This window comes from Triticum aestivum, chromosome 2D (genome assembly GCF_018294505.1).
Source record: "Triticum aestivum cultivar Chinese Spring chromosome 2D, IWGSC CS RefSeq v2.1, whole genome shotgun sequence".
Taxonomy (NCBI): Eukaryota; Viridiplantae; Streptophyta; class Magnoliopsida; order Poales; family Poaceae; genus Triticum; species Triticum aestivum.
In genome coordinates, this window is record NC_057799.1 from 120,793,230 (window position 1) to 120,802,715 (window position 9,486).

The following is a 9,486-nucleotide window of genomic DNA, read 5'->3' on the forward strand; positions in this document are numbered from 1 at the left end:
GCTGATTCCGACACCATACCCGGTGCTCGTAGAGGGAGGCGAGGACAGGGAGACCAGAGATGATCCTCGCCTTGAGGATAATTTAAACGCTGTATCCGGGGAAACTGAAGCCTTTTTGCCCGAGGGCAAAGGTACAGAGGAAGCTCTCCATGACAAGAAGAGGGCGGCTCCCGAAGATCAGGAGGGGAGGCCTTCCAAAAGAGGGAAAATGTCATTGTCGGACGACTTGTGCCAGGCAAGCAATGTTGCCATGGGGCTTCATGATGAGGACGTACCTCTGGACAAACCGTAAGTGAAGCTGGGGCACTTTTGAACGTACCTCGTTTTTCCAATTAGTGAAGTAACCCTCCGACATATGTACGTCCTCGCAGGTTAACGACTGGTGCTTCTCAATCGTCCTCCTCCTCGGGAGACCTTCTTCCGGAGATGATGGAGAGTGACACGCCCTCTTCGGCCTCCTCGCCCAACAGGGCGGATGATTCAGAGGTGTCGTCCCGGAGGGCTCCTCCCGATCGACAAATAGTGCAGGAAACGAGGAAGGAGTTACTCGAAGGTGATGCCTTCGTTGCTCGGGGTTCGGGAATCAAGAATGATAGCCCCGCACTATCCGGTTTACAGCCAGAGACGTTTCTAGAAGCAGGTAAGCAGATTCCTTCAAAGGAATATCATGCTTCGGCGGCGGTTGCCGAAGACCCAGGAGCGCCGGAGACGCTGGCGGACATGCTGCGGAAAGCGTCCGTTTCAGAGAAGCACCGTGCCTTAATGGTTACGGTTGTCGAAAGGATTCTATCCGCAAAGAGCGGGTTGAACGAGGCTTTTCCGAGCCTTCTAAAAGGTTTTGAGGTTTGTGATGTAATTTTGCCAATTGAATAGTATTGACAGAATGCACCTGTTGTATATGCAGTAGCCCCTGAGACTCGGATCGCCTTCCGAAGGAAGCGATTGGAGGATCACAAAGATATGCTCAGGTTTTAACCTTGATTTAACTGGAAATGCAGGCTGCCACCCCTCCTGTAACCACCCGGAATACGGAAGTGGCCGAACTGCAGCGAAAGCTGGATACCGCGGAGGATGACATTGCGTTGATCAACAGGCGTCTTGACGACTCGCAAGGTATATATTTCGAGCATTCGTTACACCAATGTGCTTGTAATTTAAGCCTGACTCTGAAAAGAGTTTTATATCGAATCTGCATGAATGCAGATGGTGCTGCCGCCGTGGAAGCCCTTCGGGCGGAGGTAGCCCGGGCCAATGAGCAGGCTCGGTTTAGTAATGCGGCTGCCAAAAAGGCGTCAACTGAGTTAAAAGCCGAACAAGCTGCGTGGCGCCAAGACAAGGAGAAGATGTCCATCATGGCACATGAGTTAGAGGATGCGGCTAGCCGCGGCGGCTATTTATAGGAGGGGGGGGTGGAGGTGGCTTGGGGAAGGGGAAGGCGGTGGGGTGCTCCCGTGTCCAAGCCGGACACGGCGGCGGCGGCGCTCCCGTACGCGGAGAGGACGACGGGGCGGGATGGGCCGGCACTCGGCTGGGCCTCGGCCCGGTCGGGCGGCGCGCAGTTTTTTTTTAATACGTTCCGCGGAAAAATTCGTAGAAAAAAATATAAAAGTCCAATAATAATAATAATTTTCCCGTCTAGTTAGAAAATCTAGAATAGGGTGAACATTTTTTTAACACCAAATAATTTTTTTGAAAACATGCAATATTTTTAATGCAATTAAAATTGCAAATAAAATCCGAATAAATTCCAATAAATGATTTTAACACTTTTCCTCCAGTATTTCAATTGTTTTGGAGAAGTCATATTTTCTCCTCTCGTTTATTTTTAAATGAAATATTTTTCTGGAGAGAAAATAATTTAAACCAAAATCCTTGTTTTATTATTTGATGAAAATCAAATATGAAAATTCGAGAAAATCCCCAACTCTCTCCGAGGGTCCTTGAGTTGCTTAGGATTATCGAGGATTTGTCAAAATGCAATAAAATATGATATGCAAGGATGATCTATGTATAACATACCAAATTGAAAATTTGGGATGTTACAAACCTACCCCCCTTAAGATGAATCTCGCCCTCGAGATTCGGGTTGGCTAGAAAACAGGTGGGAGTGGTCCTTCCGTAGATCTTCCTCTCGTTCCCAGGTGGCTTCATCTTCCGTGTGGTGACTCCACTGGACTTTGCAAAACTTGATAACCTTGCTGCGGGTAACTCGGCTGGCATACTCAAGAATCTTAACTGGTTTCTCCTCATAGGTCAGATCACTTTCCAGCTGAATTGCTTCCAGTGGCACAGTATCTCTCAGTGGTATCTCAGCCATCTCTGCGTGGCACTTCTTCAACTGGGAAACGTGAAATACATCATGAACTCCAGACAATCCTTCGGACAATTCCAGCTTGTAAGCAACCTCTCCCATACGTTCCACAAGTCTGTATGGTCCGATAAAACGGGGCGCTAACTTTCCCTTAACTCCAAAGCGCTTCACTCCTCGAAGTGGTGATACTCGAAGATAAACTCTGTCTCCAACTTCGTGAACCGTCTCCTTTCGTTTAGAATCGGCATAACTCTTCTGCCTGGACTGGGCTACCTTGAGCCTATCGCGAATCAACCTCACTTTTTGTTCAGACTCCTTAATCAAATCTGGTCCAAACAACTGACGGTCTCCAACTTCGTCCCATAACAACGGTGTTCTACACCTCCTTCCATACAAGTCTTCGAAAGGGGCCATCTTCAAACTGGTCTGATAACTGTTGTTGTAGGAAAACTCTGCATATGGCAAATTGTCGTCCCAACTAGATCCATAATCTAGTGCACAAGCTCTCAACATGTCCTCCAAAATCTGGTTGACTCTCTCGGTCTGTCCATCTGTCTGTGGGTGAAAAGCTGTACTAAATTCCAGCCTGGTTCCCAATGTTTCATGTAACTTCTTCCAAAACTTGAAGGTAAATTGGGTTCCTCTGTCTGATACAATGGTCCTCGGAACTCCATGCAAACGTACGATCCTGGTCATGTATATCTTTGCCAACTTAGCACTGGTGTAAGTGGTCTTCACTGGAATGAAATGAGCCACTTTCGTCAAACGGTCGACTACAACCCATATTGAGTCATAGCCTGAACGAGTCCTGGGTAATCCTGTGATAAAATCCATGCCTATTTTATCCCACTTCCATTCGGGTATCGGCAATGGTTGTAGCAATCCTGCTGGTTTCTGATGCTCTGCCTTCACTCTTTGACACACATCACAAACTGCTACATACTCTGCAATATCCTTCTTCATTCCGGTCCACCAGAAAGTATTCTTCATATCCAAATACATCTTGGTATTCCCTGGGTGAATCGAGTACGGTGAATCATGGGCTTCTTGCAAAATCAACTTCCTGATCTCCGGATCATTTGACACATATACGCGGTCCTCAAACCATAAGGTATCGTGCTCATCCTCACGAAATCCTTTGGCTTTTCCCTTGCTCATATTCTCCTTTATCTCTTCAATCTCCTTGTCTGTCTTCTGAGCTTCTCTGATCCTTTCCATCAAAGTAGACTGAATCTCCAATGTCGCTAAATAGCCTCTTGGGACTATCTCCAAACATAGCTCGCGAAGGTCCTCGGCTATCTCCTGGGGTAACTCTCCTGTCATGAGGGTGTTGACATGACTCTTGCGGCTCAACGCGTCTGCTACTACGTTAGCCTTTCCTGGGTGATAATGCAGTCTCATATCATAGTCCTTAATGAGCTCCAACCATCTCCTCTGTCTGAGATTTAATTCCTTCTGCGTGAAAATATACTTCAAACTCTTGTGATCTGTATACACCTCACAATGGTTTCCGATGAGAAAATGTCTCCATGTCTTCAATGCATGCACCACGGCTACTAACTCCAAATCATGCGTAGCATAATTCTTCTCATGGGGTTTAAGTTGTCGTGAAGCATATGACACAACTCTTCCTTCCTGCATAAGCACTGCTCCAAGTCCTCGACGAGATGCGTCGCAATAAACTTCATAATCCTTGCGTTGATCTGGCAGAATCAACACTGGTGATGTAACCAATCGTTTCTTCAACTCTTGGAAACTAGCTTCACATTCCTCAGTCCAATTGAATTTGGTGTCCTTCTTCAATAGCTCAGTCATGGGTTTAGCAATCTTCGAGAAATTCTCGATGAATCTCCGGTAGTATCCTGCAAGTCCAAGAAAACTCCGGATTTCTCCAACTGTCGTGGGTGATTCCAACTTGTCACTGTGTCAACCTTGGCAGGGTCTACTGCTATTCCTTCTCCAGAAATAACATGTCCAAGGACTCCAACTTCCTTCAGCCAAAATTCACATTTGCTGAACTTGGCATATAACTGATGTTCTCTGAGCTTCTCAAGTACCAATCGCAAATGCTCCTCATGCTCTTCCTCGTTCTTGGAAAAGACTAAAATATCATCAATGAACACCACGACGAACTTATCCAAAAACTCCATAAATACTTTGTTCATCAGGTTCATGAAATAGGCAGGTGCGTTAGTCAGACCAAATGACATAACGGTATACTCATACAGTCCATATCTGGTGGTAAAAGCCGTCTTAGGTATATCCTGCTCTCGAATCTTTAACTGATGGTATCCCGATCGTAGATCGATCTTGGAAAATACTTTAGCTCCTTGTAGGCGGTCAAACAAATCATTGATCATCGGCAGTGGGTACTTGTTTTTGATGGTCACTTCATTCAATCCACGGTAATCAACAACCATCCTCAGCGATCCATCTTTCTTCTCCACTAGAAGTACTGGTGATCCCCAAGGTGACGAACTTGGGCGAATATAGCCTTTATCCAGTAACTCCTTGATCTGCTTCTTAATTTCCTCCAAATCTTTTGCGGGCATCCTGTACGGTCTCTTAGATATTGGCCCCGTGCCTGGCAAAAGTTCAATCAAAAACTCAATGTCTCTATCTGGCGGCATGCCTGGCAACTCTTTTGGAAACACATCCGGATAATCCTTCACCACGGGTACTTCCTCCTGTACAATTCCTGATAAGGAATTCACTTGAGTCCTCTTCGGCATATGCCTGGATACATACTTAATCATTTTTCCTTCTGGGGTGGTAAGCAAAATCGTCTTGCTGGCACAATCGATGTTTCCTCCATACAACGATAGTCAATCCATTCCCAAAATCACATCCAAACCTTGCGCTCCAAAACTATGAGGTCTGAGGGGAAAACCTGCCTACCAATGGCCAATGGTATCTGAAAGCATCCTTGGCTTGCCATATACTCTGCTCCTGGCGAGGTTACTAACATAGGGGTTTTGAGAACTTGGGTGGACAGCTTAAACTTATTCACAAATCCCCTTGATATGTATGAATGCGATGCACCAGTATCGAAAAGAACGGTTGCAGTAATTGACTTAACCAAAAACTTACCTATTACTGCATCAGGCTGAGCTTCAGCCTCCTCCACGCTCACGTGGTTCACATGTCCTTTGTTGAACGGGTTCGGCTTCTTCCCAGAGCTTCCATTGCCATTTCCATTTTGGGCTTCAGGACAATCAGTTGCATAATGTCCAGTCTTCTGGCACTTGAAACAAGTAACATGACTTAGATCCCGCTTGGCTGGGGTAGATGGGTTGGTGCGGTTCTGTCCGTTGCCTCCTCCATTCCCATTACCATTCTTGGAGCCATTATGGTTGTGCGAACTACCTCCTCCATGGGTATGCTGAAACTGTCCTCCCGGTTTCGGGGCAAATCGTGGCTTCTGCTAAGCTCCAGAATTGTACTTCCCTTGTCCATACTTCCTCTTACGGTTTTCAATCTGTTGTTGCTTCCCTTCAATCATGAGAGCTCTATCTACCAGCTCCTGGTAGTTGTTGAAGGTTGCTACCATCAACTGCATACTCAGTTCATCATTCAGTCCTTCCAAAAATTTCTCCTGCTTGGCAGCATCTGTAGCAACGTCGTCTGGGGCATAACGTGCTAACTTACTGAAATCCTCCACATACTGGCCTACGGTGCGTCCTCCTTGGCGTAGGTTGCGAAACTCGCGCTTCTTCATAGCCATAGCTCCTGCTGAAACATGAGCTGTACGGAAAGCTTGCTGAAACTGGTCCCATGTGACAGTGTCAATAGGGTGCGTGGTTGTATAATTCTCCCACCATGATGCTGCGGGTCCATCAAGCTGATGTGCGGCAAAACGCACTCTTTCCGCATCTGTGCATCCTGGAGTGGTCAACTCCCTTCCAACTTTGCGGAGCCAATCGTCTGCAACAATCGGCTCGGTGCTACTGGAAAACACCGGCGGGTTTATCCTTAAGAAACGGGCTAAGTGATCAACAGGTGGTGGTGGCAGTGGGTTGTTGTTGTTGTTGTTGTTGCCTTGGTTCTGCACTAACACTTGCATCAGGGCATTCTGTTGCTGAATCAACTGGGTGATCTCCGGTGGGAAAACAAATCCGGTGTCGCATCTCGGAGGCATCTGATAGGTTAGAAAAGATGAGAGTTAAGAATAGAATGAGGTCTAGAGAGAAAACACTACCCATATGCTCATGAGACAATTACAATCAATATCACTCAATCAATTCAAACAAGGCATAACAATCGATCTAACTAGCGTTATAAAAGTGCTTGAACTATACTATTAAATGGGGGAAAACTACTACTGATATGGTAGTCTACTAGAAATTCTGATCCGCTGAAGACTCCATGATGTCTGCTCCAGCTTCATCAACAAAGTCATCTTCGCTTGGTTCCGAGTCGGTGTCGTCGATGATGATGTAGTTATCCGGACAAGTGCATTCGTCATCCTTTGCTTTTGGCACTGGATTTCCCATGAATACTCCAATCTTCTTCTCCAGGTCGTCATTCTTCCCTACTAGTGCGATGATTTCCTCCATATAATCCTCGCGTATAGCCTTGAGTTCTTCCTCCAGCTCCTTGATCTTCGTCAATGCCTTCTTCAGTTCTTCCTTGTCCGTGCACATTTGGTTCTCCTGGCGATGAATATGTTGGTTTTGCTCCTGGATGAAAGCTGCGATTGATCCATCCTTCTTGGTTCTGATCATCTCCCATTGCGCGTCTCGGCGTCCACAAATCTGATAAATTGTATCCTTAAGCTCCTGGTGGTAGACTTCTCTAATGCGTCCCATAGCGATGTGAGCAGCCATGCTCTTCCCTAAACTCCAGGTTGGTGCTTCGAAAACCAATCTTATGGATTCAGTAACTGGCACAAACGTCCTTCCTGGATGTGAACTTGAATCTTCCAGCTCTCCTCTTCGGGTAATGTGGCGTTGTAGGTTCCGGTGATGCTTGGTATTCCTATGTTCAAATACTTGGTGACTTCCTTCAAGTGTCGACCAAAAGGCGTGTCTTCATCTGGTTGCATGAACTTGCTCCTTGCATCCGCCATTCCTAAAAGAGTAGTAAGTGGAGAGGGGTCAGAAATGAGAAGAGAGAAGCTTTCTAGGGCTTAAGCTTAGTGGTCGTGTCCTACAGACAGCGTGTGCTCTGATACCACCTTTTGTAGCGACCAGACCTCAAATGGTCTGTGCTGCTGTGCACCAGTGTCATCCCTGGATCAGTAATGCTGACACGCACAGTACAAATGGAGGATTTATAACAGAGTAGCAATCACACACTTATTACATCGAATATCTCCAAAGAGATTAAGTATGATAAATATGGCTTAAGGCCATCTAAACGATAACAGCGGAAGACTTGGAAGATAAGTGAGTCCATCAACTCCAGCGGCATCACTGAGTATAAGACCACGACCTAAGGCACCTTACTCGTCGTCTGAAAAGTCTGCAACATGAAACGTTGCAGCCCGAAAATGGGTCAGCACATAGAATATGCTGGCAAAGTAGCACATAGAGAATAATGAACAATGATAAGGCTATACTACATGCATATATGGCTGGTGGAAAGCTCTACGGTTACAGTTTTGCGAAAAGCCAATTTTTCCCTACTTCAAAGGAATAAATTTTATTTAACTATCATGGTGGTTGTGAAACATTGAGATGGTTGACAGCATCTCAATCCCAATTAAGTATCATCATTAACCCAACAAAATTAATTAAAAGCAACATGGTGATGAGATTCAAATGATAATCCAGGTACTAGATACTCAAGTTGTCCATAACCGGGGACACGGCTAACCATGATTAGTTTGTACACTCTGCAGAGGTTTGCGCACATTTCCCCACAAGACTCGATCGCCTCCGCTTGATTCTCGCACTACATGATGTTTGAGAAACGGATGACCGAGACACAGTCTTTCAGGAACAATCACTCTTTACTCCGGGTGGACCGGTACACCTACTTTCCCCTACATCTGCTAGCCCACCTCTTCAAGAGATCATGCAACCTACTCAACTATGCTAGAGCCCATAATAGCTTGTGGCTGCACACGGAAGTTTCTAGCATAAATAATCTTATGATCCCTTTGAGCCTGGGTGGCGGTCCTTATACATACAGACAACACTGGATTCTCCAGGTGCCTCAATCCACCCAGATGTGAGTTTTAGTTGCCACCTTAAGTAAACCATTATTAACAATCTCACATCTGTCATGAATATCACTCAAACCCAATCCACGTCTACGAGCATAGCATGGCAATATAATAGCAACGTAGAAGTAACTCCCAAGGGTTTGATAAAAGAACAGGTAATAGGTAGTACCTCAACTACTTCCCAATTCCCACAATTTAATTAGATCCTAATCATGCAATTGTTTGAGGAACAGATCTAATGCAATAAAACTGGGTATGGAAATTATGATCAAAGTGTTACTTGCCTTGCTGATGATCCACGAAACCTAGCGATTCGAAGTAACAAGCGGCACACTCCGGGTACTCTATCGCAAACAAACAAGCAAATAATCAGTACTCATCTAATGCACAGGTAAAACTCGAATGAAAGATCCAACCAGAAAGTTCAACTTAAGAACTCCGGTTTGCAAAAAGAATCAACTCGAACGAAGCAACGAAAGTCAAACGGCGAAAGAAACAAGCTTCGTTTGCTAATCTGGATCTAGGTCAAATTTTACAGTAGCAAAAACTTGTTTGACTAGGTTAAACGGAAAGAGAATTTAGAGACGAAACTCTAGGCGCTTGAATCGCCTGATTCCGATAAACGAGCGAAAAGTTAAACAGAAACGAAGATTCGATCAGAAATCGAATCTGAGATAATCGCGAAAAAAAATCCGACGAAAAAGAAAAATGGACTAACGGTTAAAGAACGGACGTTCCTTAACAGAGAAAATCCGACGAACGCGTTCGTTAAAACGAACGTGTCGGTGAACGCTCACAAAATAACAAAACCGAAAAAAACCGATCTAGGGTTTTTTTTAAACGAACGGTTTTTTTTAACCAAAACCGGCAACCGAACGGCGGCGAGGTACCTCGTCGGGGGCGGGGCTCCGGCTACTCCAGCGAGGGGCGGCGAGGGCAGCGGGGCTCGAGGGTGCGAGGGGGCGGCGGCGGCGGCGAAGGGCGGCGGCGACTCGAGCTCGGCTCC